Source organism: Centropristis striata, chromosome 24, assembly GCF_030273125.1.
Source record: "Centropristis striata isolate RG_2023a ecotype Rhode Island chromosome 24, C.striata_1.0, whole genome shotgun sequence".
NCBI classification, from domain to species: domain Eukaryota; kingdom Metazoa; phylum Chordata; class Actinopteri; order Perciformes; family Serranidae; genus Centropristis; species Centropristis striata.
This window is the reverse complement of record NC_081540.1, coordinates 3553456-3569477: the sequence shown is the minus strand read 5'-3', so window position 1 is coordinate 3569477 and position 16022 is coordinate 3553456. Positions and strand designations below refer to the sequence as shown.

The 16022-nt window shown below is 37.5% G+C and overlaps 1 long non-coding RNA gene across 2 annotated transcripts in view; it reads right to left on the bottom strand.

The window, feature by feature from the left end:
* LOC131962661 (uncharacterized) overlaps positions 1 to 8424 on the bottom strand; it is a 34222-nt gene extending 25798 nt beyond the window's left edge. For both annotated transcript variants that reach the window (XR_009389947.1, XR_009389948.1), the window contains exon 1: positions 8387 to 8424. This is a non-coding gene — a long non-coding RNA (uncharacterized LOC131962661). The remainder of the gene's footprint in view (positions 1 to 8386) is intronic.
* Between the last annotated feature and the right edge of the window lie 7598 nt (positions 8425 to 16022).

Sequence of the window (16022 nt, the reverse complement as noted above, 5' to 3'; positions counted from 1 at the left end):
CATTTCTAAAAGAACATTGTAGGAATTTGTGTCTGCTTTATTTAATGAACACAAGCGAGAATCTGAGGATTCAGCTGGAAGACAGAGGTGATCATCCCGCATCTTATCCACGCTGTCACATTTCCCCAGAAACGGAGCCTGAAGGACAGGCTTTTACAATATGGGCCAAAGCAAAATGGGCCCCTTGGGTTCTAAAAAAGGTGATGTGAGAATAAAACTCCCAACAGCCACCCACTGAGTCGATCAAAATGACAGACAAACAAAAGAATTGGACCCGGTAAACAAAAAGTGAAGTGAGAGTCTCTTGACAGGGGGAGAATAAAGTGCATGGTAACTGGCCAAAAGAAAAAAACGAAAGAAGAAAGAAATCACACAGTCAAACTCCGTTTTCACTGAAACAGAAAACACAGACAGCCAACTGATGGTATTGACTCTTTGCCGACACACAAGCAGCTGAGCGGGGAGCTGCAGACCCCTTATATCGCCTCCCAGAGGGAAAACATCACAGGTTCTCCTGGTTCTCCTGACAGCAAGGAGGAGTCAAGCATGGGACTTGGAGTTTAACACATAAGAACCCAGAACTATTTATTCTTGAATGAAAATGATGAGGGATCTACCACAGACCAAGTGGACCACATGGATTACATTTATGATGTTTTTTTTAAAATACTACTCTTAAATGTCAAAGATCTTTGATGTGACATCTATTTTTATGATATTTCTTAATTTAATATAAATAAACGCGACACCTTTTCTGCTTACAGAAACGCAAATTTGCCTTTTTATCTGCAGCTCTACAACTTTTATCAAAATTGTGACATTAATAGTGCTGTTTAACAACAAATTATTCTTCAGATTTGTTTTTAAGTAACAAAATAATAAATCAATAACAAATAAAAACAAATAAACCCTAGTAGGGTTAAATGCAATGGACACCCTATAAACGGATTATAATTGTTAATTGGGTTTAAATTCTGCCTAGTAACAAAAAGATAAGATATACTTTTTTCATCCCAGCAGAGAAATTTAGACAACACATGTATACATACATATTCCACCTATACAGAACATGAGCCCACAATACATAGCCTAGTATAGAAGAAGTGGAATGGATTGTCCATGTGCATTAGTAGCGGTTACTCATAGATAACAGTTACAGCAAGTGTGCAAATATACAGGTGTGTAAATAAACAGGTGTGCAAATATACATGTGCAAAAATACAGTTTGATACATACAATATAAGCAGCTAAGCTAAAGTTTAAATAAATATTAAAAAAAATATTCTTCTGTCCTTACTAAAAGGGGAGTCTTTTTGAAATTAGCTACTTTTTCACATTTCTGTTTCCAGTCATGTGTCGCTTAGGGATTTAATGAGTTAAGGTGAAGCATAAAGGTGAATATAGGAGATTATAGATAGATTTTAAGTGTTTGTTACACCTGTGTCACCATAGGTTCTTATGGGTTAAGAATCCCCATGACAGTACAGCTCAGTATTACAATAGGAGTATTAAATTGAGAACTATATCTGGCACCAAGACCTTCATCAGCCCAGACCTCCATTCTGTGGGTGTCATTTAAACACCCTCTCCGTGTTTCATCTTTTTCAAATGACCACGTTCCATCATTGGGAATCTGCATGACCTTGATGCTCGTGACACCCATTTTAAAAGATATATAATAAATCATGCACATCTGCTCAGAGAGATTTTGCGAGAACCTGTATTTTTATTGTATCACCACATACCGGATTGTGAAATAACGCTTGCTACACAGCTCTCCAGTGTAATAAAATGGACTGCCCTTATGCAGTCACAGTCATTTCTGTGTGTTAGTAATAAATGGTGACCTTTCCTTTAGTAAATGACTGGGCCAAAACAACACGAGATAAAAACATTTCAAAGCTGAGGGGAATCTTAATGCTGCCGTTTTACTCATTCTGGACGTCTGTGTTAAGCACACCACATATACATTCTGCAGGCAATATGGCAGCCTTTACATCACTGACTTTCAGCATCAACATCCACATTGACAACACACTCTTCAGTGACTAATGACAAGCAATGGCTGAGCATTAATTTTGAGCTCTCGGGGATCTTCTTGGGTTCAACCCAGGGCCGTGGAAGAGACGAGACACAGTGGAACCTATTAACATGAGAATGATTAATGTGGCCAGATGAACCCTGCACTGTAAATCATTCTTAAAAGTTGATGCACAGGACGCTGTGTAATTACATGATCACAAATGACCCTGACAAAATAGTCATGGGAGTGCGCAGGAGATGGTATTTAATGTTGATTTATGATGTTGTGCTAAGTGTGCTGAATTGTTGTGGAATTTGGGAGTTTTGTGTACTAGAGAGACAAAAAGGTAAGCAATAGCCATGATGGCAGAAACAGGGAAAAAGTGACTAATAGGAGCTTGCTGTGGACCTTTGCTAAATAAAAATGTCTAAAAATAATGTTCAGGCTGTTCTCATTCACTGTCTGTAGTGAGCCAGGAGGAGCAGCTTATTAAAACCCATATTGATATAAATAAAAGTAGGAAATGTTGCAGTATAAAGACGGACAAAGGTCGTTTTGGATCAGAGTCATGATGGCTGGATTGAATAAATCCTGGACTTTGACCCAAGAGATCTGTGTTTGTCCCATTTAAAACCAAAAATCAATGTTATTTTAAGATGAGCTGCAAATTAATTTAGGATGTAGATGCGTGACCTTCTATAACTTACATGAAGTAAGTATTTTAAACTTTATTATTGAAGTTGTATTGACATTTTTACAAACTAAAAAAAACAGAATGCTACCGATAAAAAAATTATACATCAATTACATATTTTGCACTCAGTCCAGAGTCCAAAATCCATTTAATTCCTTATAAAGGGGTGGGAATCAAATTCTGGTTCCAGTTTTCAAAATTCTCCAATCCGTAAGATTCGTGCCTTTTAGCTTATCAATTCCTTTCGCTGAAGTGTCTACAGAGTGAAGAGGAAAAATCAGTCACCAAAGCATGACCTTATTTCATGAAGAAATGACAATAGTGCTTATTGTATACCTGTTAAGTGATAATTTCAAGTAAGGGTGTACTCCAAGGTTATTATAGTTAATGAAAACTAACGAAATAATAAGAATTGAAAAAACATTTAAATAAAACTAGAGTTTTTAAAAAAACGATAACTGAAAATATATTGTGTGGTTACAAAACTAACTAAGTCTAAAATTATAGTGAAAATGTCCTTCGTTTTCATCTTTGTCAACTTTTTTCATATTGAAACCTATTCATTTCCTGCTTTTATGACTTAACCTTATTGCGACTGAGAAGGATCAGACAAAAGAAATAAAGGAAACATTTATTGTGAGTTTTTGAATCTTGCACCCAACAAATACTCCATTACACAAAACATAAAAATAAAAACTAAAGTAAAACTAAGCATTTTCCCAAAAATAAAAACTAATTAAAACTAGCAAACTTACTCTAAAAACTAATTAAAACTAACTAAATCTAAAAACAAAAAATTGTAACCTTGGTGTAAACACCATCAGTATGCTGAAACATCTACCTCCCCAGCCAAGCAGCACGTCCGTAACCGAGGGTGAATATCCTCTATGCTAAGTAGATTTGTCTTTGACTAAGACAACCTTCTCTTGGTGTCAGTAAATGGGTATTAATTCCCATCCCTGGTCCTATCTGTATACAGAAGTTGTGTGAAATCATGTCCTGGATCATCCAGTGGACACGCCCCACGGAGGCGTCTCCTTCGTAAATCCTGAAGGCCAAGCTGACCCCGTGTCTTCTCTGAAAATGACACCGTCTAGCCGGACAGACTGAAAGTAATGATGCATTCCAGTCATCCTCATCAACCCATAATGTCAAACATGTAAAAAGTTTATGAGTAAATGGCCAAAAGTGTCAAAGTGCCAATGTGAAAGTAGGGCGTCTTACTTTACAGTAAAAGAGGTACAGTAGGACATGGGATGGATTATAAATATATCCATAATGTCCATTCTCTGTTATACATTTTCCAAGCATAAAAGTGTAGAGTTTATCACTCCCATTATTTACACCTCTCGATGGCTACTTCATTGGTGTGGTTAAAGCGATATAAAACCAGTGATCAATGACCACCTGAATGCAAATACCTGGTTAATGGAATACGGATGCATGGCACTTCCCAACATTACGAGTTGAGGGCAATTGCCTGACTGCTTCATTAATTAACAGGCCAATGCTTAATGGATTATGGGATGCTGAGAGCTACAAAAGATTCACTGCATGTGCCCTCCAACTTTGGGGGGAAACAAGTAGGCTGCAAAGCTTTCAGCATATGAATGGGGACGGACTTCTTGGTGTGTTATGATGCATTTGGTGTGGAGAGGCAGACCTTGGAGGATCCAGCCACTGAATTGGTACACAAGTGTCTTGAACTACAAATAGTCCTTAGAAGTGCAATCGTTTGTGTTAAAGTAAAAGAGCAATAGGGAGCGCACACATCCCTGGAGGGTTCTATTGATTGTTGGTTCTGAGGCTGAGGAAAGTCACTTCTGCTTTAATGGACACACATTTAAATGCATGCAAACATACATGAGCTTAAACAAAAATGTGTATTTGTTGTCATGGCTTTTGCTCATTTGCAGCCATGGATGGATTATTGAATGGGCTGACTGGGTTTTTTGTGTCTCTTTGAGGGACATTTTTGCAGGAGGAGGATGAGGTATGGGACACAGTTGTGGACTGTGTGTCTTAAACAAACAAACGATTGGATTGGAGAAGGGGAAATGTCTAAATAAGGTAATAAGGAAAGAATAACAAGCTCTTTTAAATAAAAAGCTTGGATTAAGAGGAAGGAGAAACTAAACCACTGCTGCTGATTAGCTGACTTAAACAACCGACTCAGGGAGTATAAGATAACCCTAATAAACAAAAACAAAATGGCTGTGAGGGAAGCTTTAAAATAACCCAATGAGCTGGGTTTAATAATGACCCAGGGCAAGGAGCCAACAAGAAACCACTAGGAAGAACATTGTGTTTAGGAATTGGGAGAGGAGATGTTCTCACTGTCTTTGAAGGTGAGACAATGAGTCAACACAGAACACTGGAACCCAACTACATATACAGGCCTCCAAATCAGGGGCAATCAGACACACACACACACACACACACACCTGACACTTCACTGAGCTGATCACTGATCCACGTTTATACATAGCAGGGTATTTAGAAAAAGGAATATTTCCCCCCCTTTGTTTTCAAAAATAACATTGTGCACACAACATCGTTTTCAAAAAAGTTGTCATTTTCATCAACCCGCATAAAAACGCTGTTGAGCACCATTATAACTATGCCAAACCAATGGGCGGCAGTGTAGGGAGAAGGATAAAGCCGTTGGCAGGCAATGTACATACGTCTTGGATGGGAAAGCTGCAGTAAAAATGCTGACCTCCGTGCTCTCCTTCGCCTCTGCTCCTCGATATAGTATAGCAGTTGTATTTTCAATTTCAAACAGACCAAAAGCGTTTGCACAAACGTAAAAATGAGTACCACCTTAACAGCATTCATGATAGACAAACAAACTGTAAACATAGGGCGCGCACATGACGTGACAATACATAAATGGAGTTTTCCAAATTCTCCACTTTGCCCGAAATTTTAGAAATCTTTTTCTGTGATAAAAACGGGGTTTTCGTGTAAATGAGAGGCCAAGCCGCATGGAAATATTTTGAGTTTTCGCTTCGTGTAAACAGGGCCTCACATATACAATTACAAAAAGATGCAAAACAGTTGCAAGGACACACAAAACTACTACAAAGAGACCAAACAACTACTAAAAGATGCAAAAAAAAAAAAGACCAAACAAGTACAATGAGACACAACACAACTGCAAAAAGACTCAAAACTCCAAAGAAACAACCACTGCCCTGCACACAGTGGCATCGAAGCAGACTAACTTCCAAACTAAGGGACAGGCTTGTTGAGTGACTAACAGATTGGCAGACAGACGTAGTGACAGAAAAACTCAAAGAAATGGAGACAGAAAAATCAAAGGAACTTACTGACAGAAAGCCAGACAAACTAAAAATGAGTGACAGGCTGTGAGACGGAGAAAGCAGACTTCTGCTGAAGGTATTTAATAGAATTGAACTGATAGGATTCAGGTTCTCCGGGTATGTGTGGATGCATGGAAGCTCTGATAACCAGCTGGTCAGCTTCAACTTAATCGGAGCCCTCCAAAAGTTGTAAGGGAAATAGAATAAAGGAAGTGCTCTGCCTATTTTCATTCAGCTCTAGATTGAGCTGTTTATCAGAGGAAAGTGGTGAATCTGTCTGCAGAGTGACGGAGGAGAGAGTGAAAGAAAATATAAGAAGCTGGATGAATAAATGCTATTGTCATATGACAAGCTTGCCTGAGTTCCTTGGTTCTGTTTTGAAGATGCAACAGAGCTATGGACTTAACCACTGTATCAAAAACAGACATTTCTGACAGGGACATGCAGCTGCCTCAAGCTTTTATCGCACAATTACGTCAGTGTGAGGTGATATTTAGTGCACTGCCGAAACTGGCCTTTGCAGTGCAGCCGCACTTAATCTGAGAGCTGCTTAAACACTTCCTTATCTTGTCCAGGTGTAAAATCAAGTGGAAGTAATGAAGGGTGCATATTTAGTGGCAAAGATTTATAATGCACAGTGATACATGCAAATTTACATAGTAATAAAATGCGAGCAACGCTAACTCCCATGCAATCTTGATAAAATTCCACTATTAAAATACCATAAATAACCAATTTGACTCTCAGATGGGGTCAAGATTTGAATTTGACCCTTAAAAGCAGCTCACAAGAACAGCCAGGTGTTGAAATATCATTTAAATCATATGAAGTGGTAAAAAAAAATGTTTATTCTGGCTGTTTTGTTGCATTAAAAATGGATTTTGTGATTTTTGACCTTATGTTTTATTCAAGTGCATCAGCAGCTTTGTAGGAGAACACATGTTGTGGCACTTGAGTAAACATTAAGGTTATCTGCAGAGCTGAGGTCACTACAGGATGATGCTACCCACGGTTGGTGGACCGCGTTGTGTTCAAATGTTCATTGGACAGAACGTTTCACCCACTTAAGCTCATTTTGACCCCTATATGAAATGTTTAAAATTCAAATATAGTCGCCACATAAGCTCTCCTTCTTCTTTCCAAGCTCGCTTCAGAACTCTGGGGGCAAACCAGAGGACATCAAAGTGTCTTTACAGACCCACTCCTTTTTAAAGCTCAACATGCCCACAGCGTCTCCACATCACACACTTGTGTGATGGGTTTTCTGTCAACAAACATGTGGTGTAACACACAAGGTTACTTCTCCAGTTTTGATATTTCACCTTTCGCGGAGATCTTTTTGCTCCGAGTCCTGGTAACCTTCCAAATATTTAGTTGTCTCCTGATGTGCTGGCTATCAAAAGCAAACAGCAGATAATAGCATTAGCATGATGATTAATAACCCCTGTGTGGTTCGCCTGAGATGCAGGAACAAAGGAACACCCCCAAACTATTTCTTACTTAAAATATAATTCAAACAGTAAGTAAATCAATAAAGGAATAACAAAATTAATTAGCATGCTAATTAATGACGAACCTACAGTCACGCTAAAATGTAAAGACCACTTAGCAATTACTGTAATATAAACGCTTTTAAAAAACAAATTAAGACAGTAATAAAATAATAGTAATGCATAAATTAAATTAAATTAATTGGCATGCTAATTAACCAGGAAAATGTCCCTAGCTGTCCAAAATAGCCATAATTGGCATTAGAAAAAAATATTTTAAAAAGTAAATGAATGAAGTAATCAAGAAATAAATACAATTAATTAATTAGAGTGCTAATTAATAATCCCCTGTGGTGAAACTTAAATGCAGAATCAAGGAAATCCTCCTTAACTATCCACAGAAGCTGTTACTGTTATTAAAAAACGATTTTATTTATTTATTAATGATTTCATCAGTAATTTGCTTTTAAAAGAATCAATTAAAATTACTAATTAAATAACCACCTTGCATGTGCAGGGACCAAAGAAAACCTCCATAACTATCCAAAATACATGATTTAAAAAGAATATGTGAAAAAACAAATCACATTTATTAAATGCATAAAGTACTGTCATTATTGTCTTTATTGTTCTAATTTGTAATTGTTTCATTGTTGTTTATTATTACTGCCATTGCTGTTTTATTATTATTGTTTTGTTTTTAATTGTTTATTGTAAGGTGACCTTGAGAGTCCTGAAAGGCGCCTATGAATAAAATGCATTATTATTATTATTATTAAAGATATAAATGCATAGAGACAGACAGCCATGCATGCTCATAATCACATATGAGCTATTTAGAGAAAAGAATTACCTTAAGTGACATGTCTTTGGATTGTGGAGAAGGTCCCAGGACCTGGAAACCTCTTGCTGTGAGATAAAAAAGTTCACATCTTAGTAAAAGGCTGAATATCTATAAAAAGAAAAGAAAAGAAAAACACAGTGCCACCACTCTTCCCCATTTCAATTAAATTCCCTTTCTGGGTTGTAAAAGCTGGTAAATGTTAATCAGTCTTTGTTGTCAATGTGCTGCAGACCTTTTTCACAGCAGACATCTGGACATGCCATAGCAGGAGCTGCCCAGCTGGAATCAATATCACTAATTAGGCCTGCATTTCATTTAAGTGTGCTGCTGCTTATGTTGCTGGGATAGAAACTACACAGGTGTCGTTAACATGATTCCTTACACCTGTGCTTTCGTGTCCGCTGTACTGTAGTTGTGTCAAGTCCACAAAGGAGGTGAACAAGGTGTCAAGGTGATGAGGACACTGGAAAAGACACTCTGAGGGACCTGTGAAGGCGACAGACAATAGAAGATAAGTGTTCGTGGGAAAAAAGCGTGAAAGTGTTGCGAGTAAAAGGAAAATATCAGCAATGGTCAACAAAGAAGAAGGCTGCAGCAGTAGCAAGTACAGTGGGACATTATTCAACATGGACATGAAGACTTCTATGTGAAAGAAAGGAGAGAAGAGGTCAAAATTATGAGTCAGACAGGTCATTTAGCTTGTTGCTAATGATAGCTAGTCAGCAAAAAAAAGTTAGTTAGCCTGTTAGCAGTTCTGCCAACAAGCAAAATGGATGCCTAAGTACCAAGTACAGTGGGAGCTATGAGTTGGACGTGAAAGACAGAAGAGAGGACGTCAAAAACGTGAGTCAGATACGTCTTTTGTTTGTCTGTCTCTCTTTACTAGCTGGTTTGTTTCCAAACGGCTAACTTTCTCGCTGCTGCTTCTGTTTCTGTTTAACTGTTTTACTTTGTTGTGGAGGTCTTATTGTGCAATGTATCATGTTTGCCTGGACACTATAGTTGCTGTGTTGTTTCTGCTGCACACACACACACACACACACACACACACACACATTCTTGTACTTCTATCTTTGTGAGGACCCTCATTGGAACAGTGAATTCCCTTGCAAGGTCATAATAGTTTTGAATTTTTCATTAGTTTTAGTTTTAATTTTTGTTTTCAAATTCAGTTGGTTTTAATTGATTTTTGGAGTGAGTTTGCTAGTTTTAGTTTTTAAATGCTTCAGTTTTAGTTTAGTGAGATTAAAAGAGGTCACAGTAAATTTTGCCTTTATTTCCTTTGTCTTATCCATCTTCATTATGTATGAAAAAAATTGAAAAAGACGAAAATGAAGGACATTTTCACTATAGTTTTAGTTAATTTTGTAACCTCACAATACAGTTTCACTTAATTATCATTATCATGTAACCTTTAACCCTTAAAACAAAGTCTGAAACCTCAAAAAAGCCTTTAAAGAAGTGAGGACCGGCCGAAATGTCCTCACTTTGCAAAAATGTCCTCACTCTGTTGGTTAAAAACATATTCCGGTCCTCACTATGTAGGAAGTACAAGAACACACACACAATAGCTTGAAGAAAGCCCGCCGTGGCTTTTGTATGACTGGTTGTGCGGTCACCTGTTGCCTCTGTGTGATTGGTTGCAGCCTGTGCAGAATGCATTGTCGTGGTTTAACTTTCTTTGTCATTTCTGCTAATAACTGACTGCAATAGGTCTTGTAGGCATTTTTTTAATTGGCAAACTTATGGATAAGAGTGTGTAAGTCATGTATTTGATACATGCGTTAATACTTTTTTGGAGCCAACTCTGTGTTTTTGTTCCGCAATGCGACCACATGCGATTCTTTTGAGCGAAATAAATACAGCGTTCAGAAAATATCCCATTGTCCTTTGCAATGCAGCGGTCCCACTAATGGCCTTTTAAACCCCAGAAACCCGAGCCTTTGACATTGTGCATGACTTGCAGCACACTGTTCACCTCAAATAAAAGTCGTTTCTTGATGGTAGCTCATCCCCGTTGCCTTTTGACTCTTGCTGAGGGGTGTGAGCCAATAACTGGCCGACCTTGGGGGTGTCTAGTCAATTTAAGCTGCTGGGAATGTTGCATCTAGCTGCGTGAGTCATGAGTGCTTTGATAAGTCCTTGAATGACCTGCGAACAGCGGCTCGTTCGGTGAATAGACGGCAGTCGCCGAGGGGTGGATTTGCTTTTGTTTTTCATAAACCTAATGAGTGTAACGTTCTTGACAGTCTATTTCAAGTCCCCTCAGATGAATGTCTTTATAATGTTTTATTCTAAATGTACTGTACGCCTTGATTAACATTAAACCAATTCTCTGCCAGTAAATGATTATTTACGGAATATTCAGCATTTGCTTGTGTTGGTAAACATAAATGGGAAACTAAAGCTCATTGCTGTGGAGGCAAAAACAATGTAAATCTGATGAAATGAATCCGAATGAGTTAAATTTGGATCCGACAAGCTCATTTCCATAATTAGCCAATTGTGTTTGGAGAGTGACTCATTTAAATCTGCTCACTGTTGAAATATGCATGTCTTGAGTCATTTAAAACAAGGACTTATCTCTAATACAGTATGCGAGCACGTCGTTCCTCCCGTGGAAGTAATGAAACGTTTCTTTGTTGGCCAACATTTGTAGCTTTGGTTTGTGAATTTAGCTGAAGCCTGAGAATACCCACGATACAGTGTTAGTCATGCAGACGATGTATAACTGCACCTGAGCTGTCTCATATTTGTCTTGTAATTCTCAAAAATACACCAAACTGCTCTTATTCACCGTTGATATTAAGTGTAATACACTAAAGTTTGTAGATGACCCAGATGCAGCCTATTACGACCAATATTGATGTTTGTTGTTTGGCAGCAAACTCATAGAATAGCCTCATAGTGTAAAGTGAACTGCATACATCATTGGAGGCGGGGCCCTGTTCATTCCTATGAAAGTTGCTCAGTGGTGCATTAAGTTAAAGTTTGACTTCTGTGTATAAAATGACCCGGCAAATTGGCTTCAAAGCTCAGTGCTGTTCCTGTGGACTTTATAAAGGCCGACAATTGTGGTGGTGAGTTTTTCAAACAGAGACTTGGATTTTGACCCAGGAGACTTCTTGTGTTCCCTTTTGAAAAAGTATTTTTTTTAATTTTTATTAACCTGTACATTAATTTGGCCTACACGGTGGTGTAGTGGCTCTTCTGTGTGGAGTTTGCATGTTCTCCCCGTGTCAGCGTGGGTTCTCTCCGGGTCCTCCAGCTTCCTCCTACAGTCCGAAGACATGCAGATGACTCTAAATTGCCCCGTAGGAGTGAATGAGAGCATGGTTGGTTGTCTGTCTCCATATATTTGCCCTGCGATAGTCTGTCGACCTGTCCAGGGTGTACCCTGACTCTGGCCTAATGTCAGATTAGATAAATAGATTATTGGATTGGCTCCAGTCCTCCATGACCCAAGTTCTGATAAGTGGTTAAGGATAACAAATTCATTAATATGAATTACCTTCTGTATGTATATACGTCACATTTTACATCGCCTGCATTACACCATCCAGTTGTTGCATAAGTAATTAGTCATTTTGATCTTTTTCCTTACTGAAACTTGTAGTTCTGGTGCCTAAACTTAATTTGAGTTTCGCAACATTAATCACATGTTTAGAAATGCAAATGCAGAGAAAAAAAGCGGTTGTGGGACAATTTGAGGACATAATATATACATTTTATACATATTATTATTTTATAAATATTATACATTTTGGAAGATATAATCCCAACTGTGCATAAGTTCCAGTAAGGTATTGTATGATAACTACATATATCATGGGAATAAATGACAATCAAAATCTCCCAACATCTACTTTATCTTGGCTGGGAACACACTTTTTAAGCTTATCAACTCAACTGAATATCAAAGTCATGCATCATTGAATACACTGAATACCGCCAGAGTTATCAACAAGCATCAGCAATAATTACTTTTGACTATAATTCCAATTAACTCCACGGGTGATTTCATGTTTAAATGCTTTAAATCCAGCCTTATCTTCCTCCCTGCTTTTCAGAGAACTGTTGTTCATAAGATGATGAAATCTCTCTGCTTTGTATTTGTCATCACCCTACCTCCAACATACGGTAAACTCATTAACTAAGATGGGAATTACCTATTAACGCTGCAGGTATCTGTCAGGTTATCGCAAATAAAGGTAATTTACAGAGGGCTCAGCCACAACCAGCTGTCAGCATCGCTTGAATCAGCCTCGGGGTGCATCGTTCCAAGCATATCCGCAGCAGTTTATGCAGAGTGTGGAGAAACTCCTTTCGTTTGGTTCACTTGGTTAAACAAAGCCATTCGAATTTGGGTGCACACCAAACAGGCCCCACTGAGACCGCCTAAGTCTCATTTCTGGTTCAGGCCAACTGGGGTGCAGTTCATTAAGCCAGACCAGAATCTGAACCAGCCACGGGGATTTTGCCATCGGATGAATAAAGGAAGCAAAGTGTGGAAGATTGATTAGTTGTTGACATCATCAGACAAGGGGAAATTGACAAAAAGCTCGGACAAATTTGTTTTTATTTCTCCTCACTGCCAGAATCACCTTGTGGTAATGTTAATTCCCTGGAACATCTGAAGGAGGAACACGACGTGGATCCATCTTCCAGAACGGAGACAAAGGCAATAGATGCCAAGGGTACAGAATAGAGCAACAAAGTTAAAAAGTATGGACGATCCAGGTGACAATATTATAGATTGTAGACACATGAGTGAAAAATGAAAGGGAAAAACCTGAATAAATGAGAAGGAAAACACAACAAATGCTTCCATATTGTGGAGAAGCATTTTCCTGGCAAGGTTTGAGTCCATTTGTCTTAGAAAAGGGGTTGGGAACCACTGCTCTATCACTGAATACACTGATGATCCATCACCAAGTGACATCATTTATGGGAATTTCATATAATATTCAAAGTAACAATAACAGTACAGAACTGAAACTGCAAAAAAGAGCTAACATACTGTAAAAAAGTGTGTAGAAATAACAGTAAAACACTGTCAAATACATCAGAAATAGGGCATAAAATAAAAAATTGTATATCACCATATAGACACTTTTTATTAGCGTAAATCAAATAGCACAACTTTTACTTTTCCCCGTCATAAACTGGAAGAAACACACAGTTTTGCTGTAAAAATATAACATTTCCGTGCAAAATTTATGGAGAAATACCATGATGTGTGAATGAATGACATGATTACCCTAAAATAGCATTAATAATCAGTCTAATTTACAGTTTTTGCTGATATTTACATTTAAATTTAGAATAGAAAACCCTACTCACTGTATTTTTTTTACGGTGAAGTTCTGGTAACTACAGCTGCCGGTATTTTTCCGTTAATTAAACAGATTATTTCTTACAGTGCACCCTAAATTTGTTTGAATCAGGATTAATTTAGAGCAATTATTTAAGGTGAATACTATAAGAGAGGATTTTTCGTGTTTTTTATTTTTATTTATTTATTTTTGGGGGGTGTTAGGAACGTTTAAATCAATTATGCCTATATTATATTTATATATCTTCTTCTTTTTTTTTTTTTTACATTTTTAATATATAATAAGCTCTTTTTTGGGGGGCAAATTTAGTGTTTTCCCTTCCCTGACGTGCGTTTGCTTTTCTAATGCAGCATGATGCTGTTTAACATAAAGGGAATGCATTATGAAAACAGCGTGTTGTGTTCAGGGGCCTCATTTTACTAAATGTTAATGATTCTGATTCATAAAACCTCGTATGTCTATCTGTGCTCAGTTTCTTTTAAGAAATCCCAAATTAACTCCTGAAGGACAAATCTAAGTAGAAACATCTGGAATGAGGAACAGACGGCCACAGGAGAGACGTCCAAGGATGAGGAGGAAAAAGAGAAAACAAATTGGGAGAAAACACAAGTTTAGGCAACTTGACTAACTAAAGAACTCAAGGCTCAAATATGGAATACAAATACTGGCTTTATAGATTCATCTTGACTCACCAGTAGGAAGATAAAGGTGATTCATACAAGGCCTGACAGTACGGCCAACTGACAGAAAGTTAGGGCCAAAAGATCAGCTGTGACCTATGATTTAAAGGCCTCAACAGAGTAAGACTGTCTAATATCAGCAGCCAGGTTAGGAAGAGTGGCCGATAGGAAAAGGCCCTGCAGCCAGTTGACTTGTGTTTAACTCCAGGGACAGACAGGAGCCCTGTATTCTGAGAGGGATTAAGGAGATCAGACAGGCATGAAGGGGCATGCCCATTTACTATCCTGGAAGTCATCACAAGCACCTCAAAGTCAGACCTGATCGGGAGAATGAAGACGAGCTAAAATTGGTATAATATGGTCAAATTTTGTGGTTTAACCCATAAGAACCCATGGTAACACAAGTGTAACAAACACTTTAAACCTTCTAGAATCTCCATATTCAGCTTTATGCTTCACTTTAACTCATTAAATCCCTAACACCCTGGTGTGGTGGTCATGTGACTGTGACAGGAAGTGACTTCTCCCAAATATGGCTGTGACTGGAAACACAAATGTGAAAAAGTAGCTAATTTCAAAAAGCTTATTTTTGTTCCGAGGCTAAGTTTAAACCAATTTAACAATTTTAATCTGTTAATAGTTTGTCCTGTATTGCATTTAACTTGTTCTCACCATATTTCCTGAACAAATTAAAGTCACAATTTTGAACCTTTTCTTGATTTAATGTCTAAAAACTGAATTTGTGCTATTCTGTTGCTGTGCCATTTACGTTATACCCATGTTTTGTTTGTCTCATGTCAAAAACTGAAAAAAAAACAAACAAACATGTATTGTTCTGTGTAGCTCCACCAACTATCTCTAATTTGTGTATATTTTTCTGTTAAGAAAACAATAAAAATAAATACACAAAAAAAAAGTCACAATTTTTATATAGCCTATGTTATGGAGATGCAAACTAAAAGGCACATGCCTGTTTGTTTTTATTTATTATTGATTTATTATTATTTTGTTACTTAAAAACAAATCTGAAAAATAATTTGTGGTTAAACAGCACTATTAATGTCACAATTTTGTTAAATGTTTGATAAATGATAAATGAGATGCAAAGAAAAAGGCATATTTGTGTCTCTGAAAACAAAGTGTCTAGTTTTTTTTTTTATTTTAAAATAACAAATATCATACGATACATTGCGTTCATGGTATTTATGTTTATATGTCACATTGCAGATCTTTGACATTTAGGGGTAGTACTTGGTATGTTGCATATTCCCCATAATTTTCCTTTAAGGGTCTGGGTTCTTATGGGTTAAATTAAAATTCCAGCTGTGGCATTGTGAACCATTTGAAGATTTGTAGTGGCTAACATCAGAATCATTCAATATTTAAGAGAAGATGAAACAAAAGGGTTAAGAAGTCTGTGCACCAGCCACGGACAGAAAGGACCTCACTTTAGCTGTTTTGTGTGCGAGAAAAGTCAACGTACCCTTTTTTTTTCAATGGACTTTTTTTTTTCCAAAAGCAGACTACAGGTATTTTTCACTCTGTCACACACCCTGAGGCTGGGTCACTGTTGTATAATGGAGAGATCGTTAAATGCACTTGGGATGAAATTAAATAAACCAAACTTTC